We start from the raw sequence: 21,296 nt of genomic DNA, 5'->3' as shown, positions 1-21,296 counted from the left end.
GATGTGGTGTATATATACACGATGGATTATTTAGCCATAAGAAGAATGAAATCTTGCCATTTGCAATAACACTATACTCTCTAGATCCATACATGTTAAGTGAAATAAGTCAGAAATAAAGTTACCATATGATTTCACTCACACGTGGATTTTAAGAAACAAAAACAAAGGGAAAAAAGATAAGCCAAAAAACAGATTAACTATAGAGAACAAACAGATGGTTACCAGGTGGGAGGTAGGTGGGGGAATGGGTGAGATAGGTGATGGGGATTAAGAGTACATTTATGATGCGTACAGAGTAATGTAAACAATTGCTGAATCCCTACCTATATTGTACACCCAAAAGTAATATAACACTGTATGTTCACTTTATTAAAAGTTTAAAAATTTAAAAATAAGACATCCCCAAGACGTGAGAACATAGTGAGAAGGCTGCCATCTATGAAGCAGGAAGTGGGCTCTCAGACACTGAGCCTGTGACAGCTTGGTCTTAACTTCCCAGCCTCCAGAACAGAAGTGCATTTCTGTTCTTTGTACCACCTCATCTACAGTATTGTTATAGGAGCCTGAATGGACTAAGAAACTGGTATGTAGACGTGGGGGTGCTGCTATAACAAAGAGCTAAAATGCAGAAGCAGCTCTGAACTCGCTGATGGGTAGAGGCTGGAAGAATTTCAAGCTGCTTGCTAGAAAAAGCCTGCATTGCTGTGAGTGGACATTATGGAGGATTTTAATGAGGGCTAAGAAAAAACGATAGTAGAGAAAAGCCTTGGTCTTCTTAGACAATACTGAAGTAATCCCGAACAGAGGTTGCTGGAAATGTGGACAGTAAGGGCTAGTCTGTGGAGGTCTCCAATGGTGATGTGTGATGTGTTACTGCAAACTGGACGAAAGGCCATCCCGTGAGAGAGTGGCAAAGAGCTCTGCTGGACTGTGTTTGCGTTGTGGTGTTAAATCCTAGTCTACCCTTCAAACTTCTACTCAAGCATTGCCCCGGCTAGGAAATCACCCTTGACCTTGCTAGGAAAGCCCGTTTTCTATGTTGGAATACCATTTACCACATTGTTAATATACTAGTAACTTACTTGCATGTTCCATCTCTGCTGAACTCTAAGCTCAAAAATCAAAGTTGGATAGAAATGGAAGATAAGATAATTTTTGAAAGACCATGAGCTCAACATACTTGCAGTGATGGAAGTAAAAATTTGAAGAGGACTACATCTTCTTTATCCATTCAATCTGCTGAAGGACATCTTGACTCCTTCCACAGTTTGGCTATTATGGAAATTGCTGCTATGAACACTGTACTGAAAAGAAAGGGCACATGCACCCCATCTGTATCTTTGGGGATAAATACCTAGTAGTGCAATTGCTGGCTTGTAGGATAGCTCTATTTTTAACATCTTGAGGAAACTCCATACTGTTTTCATAAGGAATAGTGTGGAGCTCCACAAGGAAAGGGAGGGAAAACTGAATGGGAAGAAATCAGAGAGGGAGACAAATCATGAGAGACTCTGGACTCCAGGAAACAAGGTGAGGGTTACAGAAGGGAAGGGGGGTCGGAGGATGGGGTAACCTGGTGATGGGTATTAAGGAGGGCACGTGTTATGATGAGCAATGGGTATTATATGCAACTAATGAATCACTGAACACTACACCAAAAACTAATGATATACTATGTATTGGCTAACCGAACATAATAAATTAAAGAGGAAAAAATGTGTCATTGCTCTCTCCCTCTAAAAAAAATTATACAGTTTTAAAGTAGTCTAACTAGACATGTTTGATGCAGATAAACCAGTCTGTTTCAATACCAGGTTCTTACCTAGATCATGGGATTTAATGTTTTTTCTCAGCAAGTTCAAGTTAAATGTATTTATTTATGGGCTAATCCCTTCTTTAAGAAATGCATATTGACACCTCAATAATTATGAGTTCTGAAGAAAAGAAAAGAAAAGAAAAGAAAAGAAAAGAAAAGAAAAAAAAAAAAAACTCTAGATGCCTCTTTAATTGAAAGTAGAGGAAGGGACTGGAGGACCCTGAAGCTAGAAATGGGATAATAAGAGCACAGCTTCAAATGAATTAAGAGCCAATATATGTATAATTGGTTAGATTTCATTTCTGAAGCTTTAGAAAACTAAAACCACTTCACAAATGGTTCTTAATTTTTTTAACGATATCAACTGGGTTGGGAAACTGCTTTTTTCACATTTGCCCACATAAAGACTTTCTGAGCAAAGAGCATTGGCTCCTGGGTTGAAGGATGACAGAATGACAAGCTTACCTTAGAAGGCGGACAGTGCACTGCTCTGGAAGGATTTAAACTGTCCCTACCCCTTGAGCCACGGGTTTACATTCCAGGCTGATTGAGGAAAGCTAAAAATATGTCCTATGAAGAAGGTGAGAGAGGATTTCTTTGTATTATGTAGCAAAGGTCTCTTTCACTGTCCTGAGGTGGAGAGGAACAGATAAGCCAGCCCACCCTACATAAACTCTGAGTTTCCCAACTTTGGGGTTCTTCTCCTATGGTTCAATTCCTGTACATGCAGGGGATACCAAGCACTCATGTTGCTTCATGGATATTTGGAGGAACGGATAAGATTGCTTTGTGAACACTGTTCTCTTCTAGAGAATTCTGGGCTCCTGTGGGCTAATTTGTTAGCTTGCAGGCAGAAGAACATGTTAGACCTTTCACAGCTGCGCAAGATGAATCTTTTACAAATTGAGCATTTTTAGTTACTAAGTATTTACTGTGTTATCTACTGGGACATATGCTAGGAAATAAAGATGAATAGGATACAGCTTAGTCTTGAGTTGGCCACACACTAGCAAGGGAAACATAAATGCAAAGAGCTAAGTGTATCACAATATAATGTGTCTCTATTAGAGAAATATACAAAATGCCCTGAAAGCTTAGAATATTAGTAAGAATACATTTTTGAAAAGTAGTTGAAGTTAAAGTAGGACTTAGAGGACATATAACAAATACCATGAAAAATTATCTTCTGGTTAAGAAGTTGAATAGATAGAACATTTTTTCTACATGTTCTGAGAATCTATGATTAAATGACTCAAATGTAAAAGCAAAGAATTATGGCATGCTTGTTAATGGGTCTAGTGAAAGCTAACTCATCCATCAAATACAGAGTACAATCATGTGTTTATGATAAAACAATATGGTTAAACAAGTTTTTCCTCTGCCAAAAAACATATTGGCTCCTGCTCTTACTGGCCCTTCAAAGAAGCAATTTGGATTATGTTTAACACTATAACAAGAGTCATTACACTGTACTATGATGGTTTAGTTAGTCTTGTTCCCCACTAGACTCTAAACTTGTTGAGGGCATGGATGACTACTTACCATCAGGAAAGCTGATAGAAATGTGAAGCAAATGGTGGGCTGTAGCTGCTACCTCTAATTGTTCCCAAAATTCATTTTCCTTTTTATATATTAATACATTTACGGACATTTTAACTGGCCACATGGCTTCTCAGCTCAATACCTTATTTTCTTGCTTCTTTCACAGTTAACTGAATCTATGTAATTAAGCTTTCATCATGGGTTGTGAGATCATGGCTGAAATTTCTGAATGTTACACTTAACATGAGTGGGAATACATTTCCCTCTTTTACTCTCTCACCTATATGCAGTCTACAGATGCAACCAAACACCTCCTTAACATTTGTAAGGACTGAAGAGTACAAATGGAGAGCTGCATACATGTAGAAGTATTTAAGAGACCAATCAACATAACAGCTATATAAAGTATGCGGTAGTCTTCTAACTTAATAATTTCACCTTCCTAACCACCTAGAAGTCCAGGCTTAAATCTAGAATTTCCACTCATCTACATTCTGTGTCACAACTGGGAAGACTTGAAAACCTGGCACCTAGCCCAAGGTCCACGACAGATTAGTATACTATTCCTGCCTCATGTACGATTCTGCACAGTGAGATTGGCTGCAGACACACATGGATATCCCAGACCATATGTCTAAGCCCCAGGTACGCCCCAACCCAATGGTCATCCTTTAGGTTAATGCGTATACACACTGGTGTCATATTTACCTTCAGAACGACGGTCTTGGCCCTGTAGGCAAGAAATTTTTGGAAGGAAATTCCGAGTTCCCAGGTACTCTGACTACACTCTAAAAATAGGAGCACATATTTCAGGTACATATATACTCTTGTTCTTGGGCTCACCACAACATGCCAAAAAGCACAGAGTAATGAGCAGGACCATTTTGCCCCATGGAAGACAAGGAAGCAGTCCCTCCTGCCCAGCTCTAAGGGAGGTATTACATATAGTGGTCATGAGCCAGCCTCCACCATTCATACAAGGGCTGTACACTAGCAAAAAACAGTCCAATACAGCAGACGCTAGTCCAAATTAAGTGTCTAATCCAAATTGACATGAGTTGCAAGTATAAAATATACACCTATGTTTGAAGATATAGTATGAAAAAAAGAATTTCAATAATTGATCTAGATCTCATGTTGGAGACCTGAAATATCCTGGAATAAAATACATTAAAATCAGTTTTATCTTTTATATGATTAGAATTTAATTTTTTTTTTTTTTAAGATTTTATTTATTTACGTGACAGAGAGAGACAGCCAGCGAGAGAGGGAACACAGCAGGGGAGTAGGAGAGGAAGAAGCAGGCTCCCAGCGGAGGAGCCCGATGTGGGAATGGATCCCAGAACGCCGGGATCACGCCCTGAACCGAAGGCAGACGCTTAATGACTGCGCCACCCAGGCGCCCCTAGAATTTAAATTTCTAATTTGGTTTGCCTTATATTTCTGATGCGAATGCTGCTCTAGAGAATGGTGTGGTAACACTATAAACAGAACACGGATCTCTGGACAATTCTGTGGAACAAAATCTACTCACTGGGAATTTCCCTTTTCCTTTTTACTGTTACTTTTTCTTTTCTTTTTTTTTTTAAGATTTTGTTTGGGAGAGAGAGACAGAGAGAGTGAGCACAGGAGCAGGGAGGAGAGGGAGAAGCAGGCTCCCCACTGAGCAGGGAGCCCGATGAGGGGCTGGATACCAGGACCCTGGGATCATGACCTGAGCCGAAGACAGATGCTTAACCAACTAAGCCACCCAGGCACCCCTTTTTACTATTATTTAAATAATAAAGTATCCTGTTTGGGTGTTGCACTCTTGGAGCTCTTTGTTGTACCAGTTGAAACTACATACTAACGTATGGATAACAAGTAACATTTCAAACAAGATAATAGTTCATCCCACAATGGGATAAACAAATACATAAAAAGTATTAAACAGATACATAAAAAGTATTAAAATACACTTAACTGTAATGATCCACGTGAGGAGAGATTTTGTTTGTTGCTATATTCAGTGCCAACAGGCATTCTCTTTTATAGTAGGCTTTTAATTATTTTTCAGATGAATATGACAAATGTATTAATGGAGATACATGCAAAGTACTAACGCAACATATTAGAGTTTCACACCATAGTAAGCAGACTCTTAGAGAATCAGAGAATATTTCATATGGAAGTTTCTATAAAGACATTGTGAGCAATAGCAGGATGTTTAACAGTAAGGAACAACATGGCTGGGTATGGGCTACAAATTAGCCAATTTGTATTTTTCTATTATTCAACCCTAATATACTCAAACTTATCAACTTATGTTCTTGGGTGCACTTGCTTTAGCATGGAAGTACACAATGTACTACAAGTAAAATGTATCTTTATTATATGAAGATATTAGGTACCTTATTTGGAGGTTGGTTTTAAGCAACATTCATCAATACTAACAATTAATAATGCTATTCTGAAAATAACACCCTTATTCTTAAATCACCACAGGTAATTTTAGAGTTCATCTTTTTTGCTATTTTTATTTTAAATCCATGGGGTTTCAAAAATTCATTGAATTTACGAAGTGTTTTTTGTGATTATTCACTTTAGCAACTTTTATGGTATTTCTTTACATACAGTATTTGAAAAAGATAAATGTAAAACTTTAAATTTTTAACAGTAGTTCTAAAATATCATTGGACCAAAGCATATTATTTTCTAATACTGGAGCTTTGGAATAGTCTGTGTAAACTGATGCAGTAAGATTATTCCCTTTGCAATTGATAGAGGTTAAATTGAAAAAAAAAAAAAGAAATACAACTTTTCAAAAACTTCCAATTTTTTTTTTAATACCAAACTTTATACTGAAGTTTTAAAGACTATTAAATTTTGTAGATAGTGATATAAAACTCCCCTTTATACTTAACCTGTATGACTTAGAAAGGTTGCTGAATAGAAGAATTGTACTAATACTAAAAATGTATGAATTTCTGACTATCCCTTGGGCTGTTGCAAACATTTAAGATAAGCAATGCTGAGTTCAAGAAAACCATAGAGCTTGTTTAATTGTTTAGGTTTTATTGTTCAGATAAACTATAAATGAATACGGAATATTTTAGATTTTTGAAAATGTTGAACAAATTTAGTTCTTAAATTTGGAGGATGCCTCTAGACACCCAACCAAGGTACCTGATGTGATTAATCAACTGTTTTAAACTCTTACCTCACTAAACATGATGAATCTTTTTAAAAATCCAGTGAAACCTGACCCCATAACTATTTGTTACAGTCTTAAAGAAACCAATCCCTTGAGAACTATGAATGACATTATTAAAGATAATGAACCAATAGTCTGCATACTTGAAAAATGAGCAAACTAAACAAATAAAAAGATAGAAAAAATAGATACCACAGTTCTTAAAAGATTGCTAGTTAAAAGTGAAAAGTACAGATGTTTTAAAAAGGACAATTGTGGTTTCATTTTTATCACAAGTGGTAAGTGTATAATTTCTTAGAATTTCCTTACAAAATTTTCTATGTTTCAGTTCTAAAAAAAAATTATTGTACTTAACAGTTATAGATTTATAATTATTACTTTTCTTAAGTGGCAAGATGCTATTTAGATCAATTTTATTTTCAATTAAGATATTTTTGATTGTCTTCAATCCTGAAAAATATTCATATTCTTCTCTCCTTGTCTCTCTCTATATAGGACTATGCTAGCCTGAATAGGTACATGAAAGAAAGTGTTGAATAAAATTATCACTTAAGAGTAATAATCCTAGATTCCTAAAATAGCATTGTAAATTTTACCAATTCTAAATGCATTTTTAATTTCATGAACTCTTGGGAAATTCCATGGAACTCTACAGGAGCTCATTATCTAAATCTGATTTAAAAACTATTTCTAAAATCAAATGTCTAAACAGAAGCCAAAAATTATTCATACACCCTGAAGAAAAAATAAAAATTAAATCTAAGGTGACTTCAATGTGAGCCAAATGGCATAATGAACCTATAAAATGCTTAGTGAAATGCAGTCAGGCTTGTAGATGTGTTTACCAAAAAGGAATGTTCAGTTTTCATATTTATTATGATCTTTCACTGATTTAAAACTCCTATATACTGAAACTCTGTAAACATCTTTAATTTACATAAACCACAGCATAAAAAACTAATAAGAATGGATTAAAACAACAACTGTTTATTGTGCCAGCCTCAGCAATTAGGAAAGAGAAGATGTTACTGAGTCTAAGAAATATTTAATAAAAATATTATCAATATATGTTACCTTAAGCGTTAATACTGCAATGGGATTCATAAATGCCATCTACCTTCATTTCACTGTTTGAAATCAATGAACTGGATCTTCTGAGTAAAATTTCAATAACATATTTAAGAGCCAAATAGGCATCATTTTTTACTTCTATTACGTTGAAAAGGAAAAAGGAAGGTCTAGTTTACTTACAGAGAGTTTGTTGTAAGTGAGATTTTACTTTTCTGACTGTTGGGCTAATGATTAACGTCACATACCGTACATCTTCGTCTAGAAACTGTGGTGTCTATTAAATGTAATTACCTTTCCCCATGGCTTTAAATTGACGGCAGATTCAAAATGAAGGTGGCTTCTATTAAATTTAATTACTTCCCCCTGAAGCTTACTTGGCAAAACTGTGACTAGTAATGAAAGTGGATTCTATAAAAAAGCTGCATGGTCAAGGTGTGGCTATTAAATTAGCAATGTTATTAATAAAAAAAAAAAAAGTAAAAATACATGCAATGGCATATTTTATCATCCATGCAGATTTTTGTGATAGTGTGACTGGTACATTAAGTTCTTGGTTTTCTATTCACTCCAACTTCCAACCAATAAATTATATATTGATTATAATTATAATTAAAATGACAATTTTCAAAAAGTTCATCTAATGTTTCTATGTACACAAAATAGGGACCCTTTCATCATTTTATTTCAATTGACATTTTAAATCAACTGATGCAATGAAAGAGGAAAAGAATTAGAAAAACAAATTCTGTTCTTATTAACTATATAATTAGTTCCTTCTTCCTGAGCTGGTTACCTAATCTGAAAGACAGACTAATGTCTTCTCTACCTAAGATAAATATTAAGAAAATTAGAGGGAAAGGATTATTGTTTTGCAAATCTCTTTGGTTTTTAAAGAGTTTACTTATTTGAGAGAGAGCACACACACAGCAGGGGGAGCAGCAGAGGGAGAGGGAGAAACAGGCTCCTTGATGACCAAGGAGCCCAATGCAAGGCTGAATCCTAGGACCCTAAGATTATAACCGGAGCCAAAGGCAGACGCTTAACCAAGTGAGCCACCCGGGCACCCCTTTGCCTTTTTAAAAAGGCCATTATTTTGGATTAGTTTAAATTGGATTAACATTCAGAACAGTCACCTATCAATCTATCATACATTCATTCATCATTCAATGTCCAACTTACTGTATAACAATACACCAGCCATGTATTAGAGGTATAAATATGTAATATCTACAGGATTCTATAATCAAGGGAGCATAAAAACAAAAGTCAATAGGTACTTTGTCACTATGGGAAGAACCTGTGATGACTCCAGAGCAAGTCTCCTGACCCGTGGGGAACATTCACATCCCTTGCCTCAACACTGGTTAGGACTGTAGTGTAGTATCACCAGTATCTACCTGCTCATCAAGCCACAACCTAGGCACACAGGCTTACTTAGGCATGAGACAGGCACAAGTTTGCAGAGCGCCTCCACTTCAGATGCGGGTCAAGCTCCCTGAGTGGTCTCTTGGGAGAAAAAAAAAATTGCACTACTCCTGAGATAGGAAGATAGTAACTTCCATCCTGCTCCCTGGGTGTGGGGGCATCCTCTCAGCATCAGAAAATGGTAACAGTCCTCTCAAGGAAATTCTGTTCTCTCATTAGCCCACTTTTGTCATATGGATGTACTTTATATTATGTTAGGGTACTTTTACATTTTTCTATGTTATTTATAGCTTAGTCATGAACTAGTGCTCAGATCTTTCCTTCGAAGGTTCTGAATCGGTTTCTTTCTCACACTTATTTTTTGGCACCTGTTTTCAATATAGTCACATCACAATTTTGCTTTCAATAGTCTTTTAAAATCGGATAGTGATGAGCACCAAAAACTGTAGGAACATAAAGATGACAACATAACCTAGGCTAGTAAGAGGATCATGGAAACTTCCTAGAAGTCAAGTCTGAGGGAAAGCGAAAAAGAAGTAACGCATGCGTTTGCCAAGTGAAAAGCATCGGGAAGACCAGGTTAAACAAAAGGAACAGTACATGTAAAACTCAGAGAAGTACAGAGGAGCATCCCTTATCTGGAGAACCTGGCTAGAGCACAGCAGGAAATGTAGTGTGGTGAAAGATATGCAAATCGGCCAATTTTGCAATTGAAATTTAGTATGACAGAGAGATTTTTCCACCCAACACCCTCAGATTTGCTCCAGTAAATCCTCCTCTATACCAACAAAACTTCCAAAATTAAATGACATTTTGAGGACACGGCTTTCATCCTTTTATGTGGAGTATTATACCCAATGAGCTTGTTTTTACGGTTAATAATAAAGTTAATATGCTGGAAATTCTCTATTATGTATTCTCTGAGCACAGGTAGGATTTCTGTCTTGTTTACTATTGTACCTTTAATTTATAGCAAAGTGTTTTGAATATAGTATTTAATAGCTGCACTATGTTTATTAATAGATTTCTGGATAATGCAGAAGAACTACGTATCAAAAGCATACATTTCACAGAACTCTTAACAGATACCTCTGCAAGTTTTCTCTGTAAAAGTCACCATGAATGTTAACCATTTTGCAATTGTTACGTGTACCAAAACACCACGCTATAGATCTTAAACTTACACAGAAGTTATAAGCCAGTTATAGTTCAATAACGCTGTAAATTAAAAAAAAAAAAAAAAAAGATTTATGCAGATCACCACAAACTAAGTGGCTTAAAACCTTACCGATTTATACTATCTTCCAGTTCTGGATGAGTTCATCTCAGGTATCTCTGGCCTAAACCCAGTTCTGGAGGCTCTAGGGGAGACTACATTTTCTCTCCTTTTGGAGCTTCCAGCAACCAACTGCACCTCTTGGAGAAATGACCACCTTCCTCCATCTTCAAAGCCAGCACCGAAGCTCCCTCACCATGCTTCCTCCGTCAGGACTCCCTCTGGTTCTCTTCTGCCTCCCTCTTCCACTTTTAAGAATGCTTGTAATTACATTGGGCCTACCTGAGTAACCCAGGTTACTCTACAGTTCGCTGATTAACCAAACCAATTGCGTGTTACCTAAACTCCCCTTTGCCATGTAACCTAAACTAGTTTTAGTTTGCAATTTCCAGGTTCAGAGGTTGCAGGGAATTGGATCTGGACATTTGGGGGGACCCATTATTCTGTCTACCACAATCCAAAATGCTGAAAACATTTGTTTGATATGCAATTTGATCCCTAAGTCTGTAGATCAGGAAGAGCAAGTGGAAGCCACATACCAAAGACAGAGAACCCTCCCAGTGCCTGAGTCCAGCTCACAGGTCAATCAGAGGTCATGTCTTTTGAATGACCTCCTCCTGACAGGTGTATATTATTAATGACTAACAGTCCTGCTTTGATTCCTAAAATCTGTACTCAAAAAAAAAAAAAAAAAAATTACCCATTTCTTGTTAGATAATTTGGAAGCACAATAAAGGTATAATATTAAAATGTAATCCTTCAATTTTAAGGGTCCCATAATCCATATCTATCAGTGACTGAAGACAGTAATTTTTATTAAGTAGAGAAATACCCTGTTTTACCACAAACCATAGAAAACAGAGAGAGAAAATTTAAACACCAGAGAAAGAACTTCAAAACCGACGCTTGCTAAATGCCTCAACTAAACTGTAAAATTCAGTTTCAGAAGTTATTTTGATGTGATTAATGCATGTTAAATGCAGTTGTCTGTGGTTAACAGGAACTCAGACTAGCTTGTTACATTCTATACTTGGAAAAACTTTGTGTAAAACAAGTGAGGTGAGTCAATTTAATTAGGCAAATTGAATCTAATTTAACAATCTGAAAAAGTTCTAAATTTAAATTATTATAAAGAAATTGAAAATGCTCCTTAAAAAAGGATTAGGTGAAAAGATAAAACATGCATCCAATAAGATTAAAAGCACAACTTTTTTCTCTCAGTGTTGACATAGTCTGCTGTATTCTGTGCTTTGGATTTTCATTAGATTAACATTCTGGCTTAAAAAAAAAAAAAAAGGCTTTAAAAAAAAAATCCTGGCTTTAGGTTTTGATATGTAACTTGAGAGACTAGATATTTCATGTTACTTTACACAGTGAAAGAAGTAACATTCTGAAAAAGTAGTAAAAAGATAGGTAAATAAAAATAAAATTCACTGTTAAATTGACACCCCCCAAAACAAACAAACAAAAACAAAAGCCAGGAAGGTCAATTCCCAGCACCCAAATTGGGAAATCCAGAACCCCCAAATCAGATGAGAACCAAAGCCAATTTTTATTTCAAAGATTTCCCCTGAGGGTATCTGCTAAATGCTGGAGACTTTGAACTTCTGTTTTGAAAGCTATTTTAAAGATTGCAAAGAATAGAAAATAAATCCCTAAGCCCACAGAACATGGAAACTCAACAGGAGAAATCTGTGTAAAACCAGGACCTCAAAGTATATACTCTGAATAACAATTAATGAGAGATAAAAATGATTTTACTGAAAATAACAGCAAGAAAACATGCCATTTTCAATTCTGGAACAAAGGGGAAAGAGATAAATCTCTGGAAAATCTGTAACCACAAGGTGGTTTCGTTTTCATACAGGTTTGTTTTAGGAAATTATAGTACACAATCTAAAACCTTGGGAGAGAATTTTTAAAAAGTCACTGGTAGAAGCAAACATGTACCCTTTTTGGGAAATTTAACTTCAGCTCAAGTTTCCAAAAATAATGTTTCAGGGGAAATGAGCAGTTCACAGTCAAAAATCACAAAATATGAAAGAAAACAAGGCTCCCTGTGTTAAAACCACCAAAAACAGACAAAATTTCCAAAAACAATTTTGAAATGATTAAGCAGAAAATAAAATTGTATAAGCATAACTACATATATGTAATTTATATGTAACATATATGTATTTGTTGAAATAAATACAAGAATGGCTTGAAAATAAGAGTAGAAAACCAGCATATTTAAAAACTTACCCCAAAAATGAAAAAAATTTAAAACTGAAATTTATGGGGTTTTTTTAATTTTTAAAAATATTTTATTTATTTATTTGACAGAGAAAGAGAGAACACAAGCAGGGGTAGCAAGACAGGGAGAAGCAGGATCCCTGCTAAGCAGGGAACCCGCCCCAGGGCTCGATGCTAGTACTCCAGGATCATGACCTGAGCTGAAGGCAGATGCTCAACCGACTGAGCCACCCAGGCACCCCTAAAACTGAAATTTAAAACTCAAGGTCTGCATTAGCAGATTAATCATACCCAAGGTGGAAGTTGGAAACCTGGAGGTTTCTAAAATATGTAACACGGAAGACACAGTAAGAAAGAATAATATAAGTCTACAAACTAGTTTGCTAGAACTAGCTCTGATCAGCCTGCAAGAGCTGTTTGTACATTCTCTCTTTCCAAGTCTGTTTAGGAACATCACCTTTGGTAGCTCGAAACTGACCATGATGGGAATATTCACACCATGGAAATCTGAAAATGCTACAATCAGGTATTTTTTATTTTGAAGAGCCAATGTTACACATTTACCAGCACATCACTAAGTCCACATAAAACCCCAAAGCATCTAATAGAAGGAAAATAGCAGTATCCAGAGATAATGGGATGATCAGCTTTCAAAATTCTGAAAAGATACCAACTGAGTAAGCCCAAGAACTTAGAAATACTAATTATAAACTTGGAATATAAAAACAGTCACTTAAGAATGAAAGTTAAAGATATAATCATCCAGGAAAGAAAATAGTAAGGGAATAAGGAAAGTCCAAAGCAGACTCAATTTTACTTGAAATTTCACATATGTAAACAAAAAATGGTCTTTAATAAAGATGATAAATGGATACTTCTGGTGAAGCTATGTAACTACTCCTTACTTATTTAATAATGCCCACCTATTCCCAAGGTGAGACTGGCAAATATCTCCAAACCTCCAATCAATGCAGGTGATTTGGGGTTTTTCTTTTCTATTTCAGCTATTGAGCTATTTCATAAAGAGTCTCCAATTCAACCTCCCACCTAGCTCAGGGGGTAGGCTAAAACCAGCAAAGATGTATCCAGTCCATAAGTTCCTCTTTGGGTTAAGACATCAAAAATCCTAACTGATAACCTCAATCAAATCAAAAAGTTTGTTAGGCTGGCATTGGATTGCAGTTTTGGTAGTCAGTCATTAGCTTATCCTTGTTTCTAAGACATGACCATTTTTTGCTTCCTCCGCCTGGGAAGGCAGTAGGAGACTCAGATCTGTACTTCAGAAGGTTTTAGTTTAGCTCTGCCATTCAGCGCTACACAGCCTCAGACTACAGCAGACATCTTGATATATAGAAATGCCACATATTTCATGACCACTCAGACACAAATGTTATCACTGTAACCCAGAGAGAACGCAAAATCTCTGCTGATTTCCTGTTCCTCCACAACAACCTTCTGTCAAGAGACCAAGCCTAGATTCTTGGTCCCCACCTATACCCCCAGTGAGGAAGTGCCCCGAGAGGAAATATGGCTACAGGTCCTCAGAATCCATTCAACTCTCCTTCTAGGACTTTAAATTCTTCTTTGTTGAAAGACTCTACCCACCCCAGCCCCACCCCTCACCACAGAGCTCTATTTTTTAAAGACTGGTGAACTTTTATAAGATTTTGTTCTATTTTTCAGAAGCTTTCTATGGAGCATTTAAACCTTCTGCAGAGCTTCAGAATAGAGAAAATGTCTTGTGGAGCAAAGGACCATACATTTGAGGACACTCAGTTCTCTGTTTCTCACTCTAGCCCCATGTGATTGTTAAAAATTTTGTTGGTTTTTCTTTCCCCTACATAAATTCAGGCTGGGCCAGCAAAGATAAATTTTTATCTCAGGCCAGAAAAGCAACTGTGACCGCACTTTGGAATGAAATCTCCCCTCTCTGGAATGTTAGTCCATCTAGTCTTCATTGTCTCATATCTCTGTGATGCTTTTAAAATTTGTGTGACTAATAATGATATTTTTAATTGTTTAAGCAGGAATGTTGGGCTGCCATAATAGTACCATAAATAATCAGAAAGCAGAAGTACACTTAATTATTAACACTGTTCTTTAGAATGTACATATACATTATATATACACTTGTTTTTAAAATATCACAACAAACAAGTGAACAGATGAGCATGTGAAATATCTAAGTCCCTAAAAACAAACAAACAGCAAACAAACCATAATACCAAGTAACTAGTTAATAAAGCAAAGTTGAGGTTACTGCTCCCTAGAATAAAGAAAGGTGCTACCTTAGGGTTCGAGTGTCTTTCTGGAAGTGGGAAGTATGAAAATGAATGAAGGGAAACCTCATTTAAAATGAAAGAAAGCACTGAAGGGGGTGCTCTCACGCACATATACATACCACTCATCACCGCCTGCTTAATTAGCAGAGAGAAGGAAGATCACTCCCTGTCCCATAAGGCACTAGCCACACCTCCCAACCAGTGAGAAACCTCCACAACCCCAAACTCTTATTCTCCTGTGCACTTTTTGTTCAAAACAATCCTCCTCAATTTCCTCCTGAAACTGAATGCAAGTGGATCTTCCCTTTTTTTCTTCGGACTTGCCTACCCTTTCCCATTGTTTGCCTGTCCCAAGTTGCAATTCCACTGTTATAAAGTCAGTTGTAAAATAACTTGCTATTTTGTTTCTTTGGTCAATGGAAGACAAGGGCAGATTGTTTGGGGGTCTGGTATAAGGTAGGTCTTTTATGTAGGGGTTTGATCAAGATTGAGAAATATTTTCTAGATAATGGTAGAATTGGTGCACAGACTGAGGTAAGGGAGTCAATTTTGAGGGAGTGTTTTAGAGAACTCTTGAAGAGGACATAGTCTTTTGAACGCCTTTGAATAATCTATTGTAATGGGAAGGATCCTTGAAGAAGACTAGTGGTATCATCAGATAAATAGATTCTTAGGAAGTTTCTGAAACAAACAATAAAGTTATCTGTAACTTTCTATTTTTATTCATGTTTCCTGTCAGACTCATATCAATATCATATCAATAATTATATTAATGGAGAAAGCTGAATATTAAAGTCATTTAAATGAAGACATTCTCCTGATCCTTAATGTTATTAAATGTGGCTGGTTACATTTCCCAAGGAAGAGAAGCCAGTGGTGACATTCCAAAGAACCATTTTTATATGATGATTACATGAATATGAATTTAGAATTTAGGAATATGTCAATAAGAAAGAGAGCTATTTTTTTTTTTCAAGAACTTTTACAAGAGGGGCCCCTAGGTGGCACAGCGGTTAAGTGTCTGCCTTCGGCTCAAGGCGTGATCCTGGCGTTATGGGATCGAGCCCCACATCAGGCTCCTCTGCTATGAGCCTGCTTCTTCCTCTCCCACTCCCCCTGCTTGTGTTCCCTCTCTCGCTGGCTGTCTCTATCTCTGTCAAATAAATAAAATCTTAAAAAAAAAAAAAAAAAGAACTTTTACAAGAGGGGAAAGAGACAATAGCAAAAGGATTAGAAATGTTGAAAGAGCTTTTTGTTATTTCTCTTCGTTTGGCATCCTCTCTCTCTAGAAATTGCCCTTACACTTCTTTATTAAGGATATGCTACATATAATTTTTTACTCACTGAGGGCACTTTCCCTCAGGGAGGGCATATAAAGAGTGTCTTAGCATTACCAGTGATCCTTCACCCCTCTTTCATGTAGAGCAGACTTAGCATCTTGGAATGATTTACAAGATCTTCCTTAAAATAATAACAATAAGAAGTAAACGCTGAATTTATAAAACGGCATCTCTTGAGGAGGGAAGTGGAGAACTCACTGGGAACATGGATTACATAACTTTGGTGGCTTAATGAATCTTCCCATGGTCCTGGATGAATGTGAAACTGAAGATGAAAAACCCTTTATTTTTCCCTGGTTTTAAAGGAAAACTTGCCAAAGATTTGGGTGTGGTTCTCAAAGGCAGAAAGGGAAGCATTTAGGGTTTCAAACAGTAGTCAATTCCACCTTAGAACTTCTCTGATTGGGAGCCTCTCTGGAAGATGCTTGCAGTGGGAACAGATGGAGCTGAACACAAAGAACTGAAATCTTGAGTCTTGACCAAGTTTAACAATGAGAAGTAAGATCATCTTCCCAGGAGAAAGAATTCCTATAATGTATGTGATGGTACCTGGAGGAAGAAAACTGAATCACAGCGCTCAAATAGGAGCACCTGATGCTTTCGCTCTAAAACAGAATTAAGACACACCAGGGGTTGTACAAGACAAACTACAAAGATATATGAAGAAAATGTTACAATTTCTACTTATCTTTAACTTTTATTTTAAAAATGGTAACTCCTTTAAAGTATTTAAGGCTTTAATGCATTAACTGACATGGTAAGCTTTTTCAGGTCTCATTTCATGTCTGTTGCGTTTAAAACGGAATTTTGAGAGGCGAGCAGAATTTCCACAATGAAGGAGCTGTCCTCACGAGTCTGGTGTACTGCTGAACAGTTCTTGTATATTTCCATAATTAAATGGATTTGCTACTTAATCACCCAGTTTTAACTAAACTAACCCATACAAAATGGACAAGTGAGTTAAACAAGATGTCTACAAAATATGGATTGATGATAGTCCCAGTGATTTAAGTACAGGAGGGCAACAAGGTTATAGCAGAGTTGGTAGTTTATTGCTTAAAGCTCTCTTCATCTGCCTCATTCTGAGGCAATACATCTGTGACATAATCATATCTAACAAGAAACTGTTCAAAATAATTCAAAGTTATCAGGATTTGAAATTAGTCTATTGAAAAATAGACTTACACCCATTGGTATCAATAGCCTTATCTTAAGTGTATATTTTCCCTTGAGATATTAGTTAGTGATAATGTTAAGCCACTATTATTAGGAAGACATCTTACTAAATCATATTTTCTGAATATGTAATACATTAGTATAAAAGTTCATAGATATGCTCTATGCATCAATAAATATAATATAATGGAGGTGTGTAATGTAAAAGCGTGGAAACCACTTCAGAATATTTGGACTCCATTTACAAAAGCATGAGTTCTTATTTCCACACAAACATTTTCAGACTGCAAATGGATACTCAAACTTCTTATTTGAGAAAGATTCACTAACAAAGAAGGGAAAAAACCCTGGCAGTTTCCAAAGATTAAAAAAATGGATGTAAGTCCTCGAAGTAATTTCTTAACAAAGTCATTACAACTATCAGAACAGGTAACTGCAAAAAAAAAAAAAAAAAAAAAAATGGTAACTGCACCATCTTGAAATGTAGTTCATTTGCAAATCCTCCCCTGGTTGATGTAGGTCTATTTTTGCAATCACACTGTATGGCAGTGAGAGGAAAAGAAAGGTGGACTGATTAAATTCAAGATCACTTAGGTGTAGAAACCTAATGACCATTTGGAATACACAGCCATGAGGTTCAGGGATGCTCTAAGACTCTACTTTAGAGGTATAGACTGGATAGGGGATCAGGGTCCTAGCTTGAAGTATTCCTTTGATTTGCACGCTACTAGATTCCAAATGCTTTACGGTACTATCCGCAAAATAACTGACATTAATAACATTTCACCATTACTACCACCACTACCACCACCCCCAATAACAATAAAACAGGCATGAGATATTGAAAAATTTCTAAAGCAAAACAACAACGACAACAAAACACCACATAACATATATCAAGTATTAGACTAGGTCTCTCCAGTTTCAATCTTCATGATTTTCAACAGTGTCGGCATGCCCAAATTATTCTGCCAAGATCCAACGGTCTTCAGGAAATCCTTCAGGCACTGTTATGATGGTGGGAGGCAATAAGCTTATTATAATTAAGTTGATTTTACTCTCCGGTCATTTTTATAAGCAAAATTCTCTTTTATATTAGATTCTAATTTTTCCATTACAAATGCTGAAATTAAGGACACTACTGCTAATAGTGTATAGTAACTTATTTTTTATAAGTGCTACTTCTCCTTTAGATGCTACAAATAATCTCCTTGCAAAATTAAATGAATGGGTACAGAGATATTTGTTAGGCACAAATTTCTTAATATTTAGAAACAAAATAAGAACTTAAAGACAATGATAAGAAAATGAATAATGTACCCATTTCTAATGAAGTTTTTCAAGAAACACAAATAGAAGAATGCCACTCAAACTGCTATTTTATCATAAAATAAACCAAACCTTACTAAAATTGCATTAATAAGTAAATACAACCTGTACACTTTATACAGTACTCATCTAACATATTTTGACTGCCACTCATAAAGAAATTATGAATATTTTATCTTCTATCTCCATTGATAGAATCGTTGAGTTAAATTCAATCGGACAATAAAAAAAAAATGTGGCCAGCGTTTGAATATATCCTTTAAGTTTGTTTACTCAACTTAGGAAAGCATAAAATTCCTCATTTCACACAAACATTTTTTAGGCTGCAAAGGATACTAAAACTGCTTATTTTAGAAATATTCCACAACAGCTGAAAAATACTGGCATTTTTCAAAGATAAGGATTAAATCTTTGAAACATCCTCTTATAAAGTTGTTTAAAGTAACAAAATAGGTGACTCTACCATCCTCAAATTCAGTTCATGTGCAAATCTTCAATAAAATGTTTCATATAAATCTTTACATTCTCTTTAAAATTAATATCAGAGAAGCTATCTGCTTTTACTAGATTATCTTTTAAAATGGGAGACACAGAAAATCAGTAAATGAGGTTATATTACTAATTAGCATATTGTCTCCACTACCTATAGTACACTACAAAAAACTGTGGCTTCCATTTTATCACATAGATGAAACAGTTATCTTTCAGGGTTTGAAATTTCTGTGATCTTTATGCTTAATAAGCTCAGTAAAAGGCATTCAAATTACATCACTTTTGTCTTGGAAGTTAAATTGGGAAATATTGCATTCTCTGAGATGATAAACTCTGCAGAAGATAAATTATCATGAGAAATAGTTTTAATTGATTTACCATAATAAAAGTTATGTGACTTTGAAGTGCAAATGACACATTAAAATGAATCTACAGTATGTTGATAATAAAGTGGCTTCTTTGTTAATGGAATTACTGACACTGCAGATGCTTTCAGGAGTGATGTCTTCTACTGTTAATCAAGAGACTTCAATGTAAAAATGAATGTGCTGTTTATTTAAATCCCAGCCCACCTTTCTTACTACTTGCTTCAGAGTAGTTCGATACTAAGGGTGGAAAAATGGAGACCCTGCTCATCACAGTCAATAGCATGTTGGCTGTTCTGCTCTCTCCTGAACATCTTGACTGCAATCCCAAGGTCTCCCTATGTGTATAAATTAGAAAGACTGTCCAAAAGGCCAAATGAGAAAGTCCAGGATGGAGTTTAGGATTCAACGCTTCTATAAATACGCAGATTAATATTTTTTTTCACATATAAACCTTAACAGTGTATGTCCCAAAAGTTTCGAAACAACTGAGAACTGATTAAGTTCTTCTTTCCAGTTTATCTTTTAACTCAGGCAAAAGACCCACAGGGCAAAGCATCCTATGATGGGAACTGAAAACTACCATCTCAAGCAATAAGGACTGACTACCCTGAAGCCAGCAAGATCGTAAGTGATTGGCCCCAAGACAATGATCAACCTGACCTTTACTGCTACCTGCATGGACCCGCTGACCTTTGTCCTACATTGTCCTTGTATAAACCTAGAAGCATTTTCAGCACTTTGGAGACTTTGGGACATTAGCCCACTGATGTTGACCTCACTGAAATATATCCCTTTCTCGTTTCGCTAACACTGTCCCCCTGCCTCTGAATTTTGTCAGTGACAAGTGGTGGGATTTGGTTTGTCTGGGACTCTCAGAGCCAGGTGCTCTTGCACCCTTGGGCCGAGGTTACATTTCATAATCTAGGACTCTTCTTCTATTATCTCCTACACATAATTCATTTTTAGCTGAAGTAACAGAATACTTTGATCACTATTCTTGTTTGGTTTATTTGCCAGTCATTGTGTTAAACATATAACTCCTCAACTACCAATATATGATTCTACTTAATCGGTAACAGTATGTAGAAGTAAAGGTTAGGACTCTCAACCTCTGTTTTGTAACTGAAAAGAAAATGAAAATCCCCTGCTGTTCTCATCTTCCAAGAATTGTGATCTGGCTGGAGAGGTGTGGAATGAGATGAGACAGGAATACAGGAATACATTATGGTTGCGTCAATGAAAGGCTCACTGACTGTAACTGGAACAACATAGAATCTGCAAGATTAAACATTAGTTTACTTGCTCCAGGAAATCTGAAGAAGAATACTGCAGTGATATAGAGAAGGTTACTATCAACAGGAATTATAAATGTGAGAGCCATAAAATCCAATAATGATGTATTTAATACCTACCTCTGACTGACATTCATGTGATCTTATGTCTCCAGAACTAACACAAATTTTTTTTTTTTAAAGATTTTATTTATTTATTTGACAGAGATAGAGACAGCCAGCGAGAGAGGGAACACAAGCAGGGGCAGTGGGAGAGGAAGAAGCAGGCTCATAGCGGAGGAGCCTGATGTGGGGCTCGATCCCGTAACGCCGGGATCACGCCCTGAGCCGAAGGCAGACGCTTAACCGCTGTGCCTCCCAGGCGCCCCACAAATTTTCTTATTTACTAAATTCTTTATACCAAATTTAATATAAAGTGTTCCCTCACTCTATATTACAAAAACTGATAGTGAATTA

General features: G+C 36.1%; 1 long non-coding RNA gene across 1 annotated transcript in view; it reads right to left on the bottom strand.

The window, feature by feature from the left end:
* LOC125281815 (uncharacterized) overlaps positions 1 to 21,296 on the bottom strand; it is a 444,231-nt gene that overhangs the window by 341,993 nt on the left and 80,942 nt on the right. The gene's annotated exons all lie outside the window — the stretch shown is intronic.

This window comes from Ursus arctos, unplaced genomic scaffold (genome assembly GCF_023065955.2).
Source record: "Ursus arctos isolate Adak ecotype North America unplaced genomic scaffold, UrsArc2.0 scaffold_10, whole genome shotgun sequence".
Lineage (NCBI taxonomy): Eukaryota > Metazoa > Chordata > Mammalia > Carnivora > Ursidae > Ursus > Ursus arctos.
Note: the sequence above shows the minus strand (reverse complement) of the source record. Positions and strands in the feature narration are given on the sequence as shown.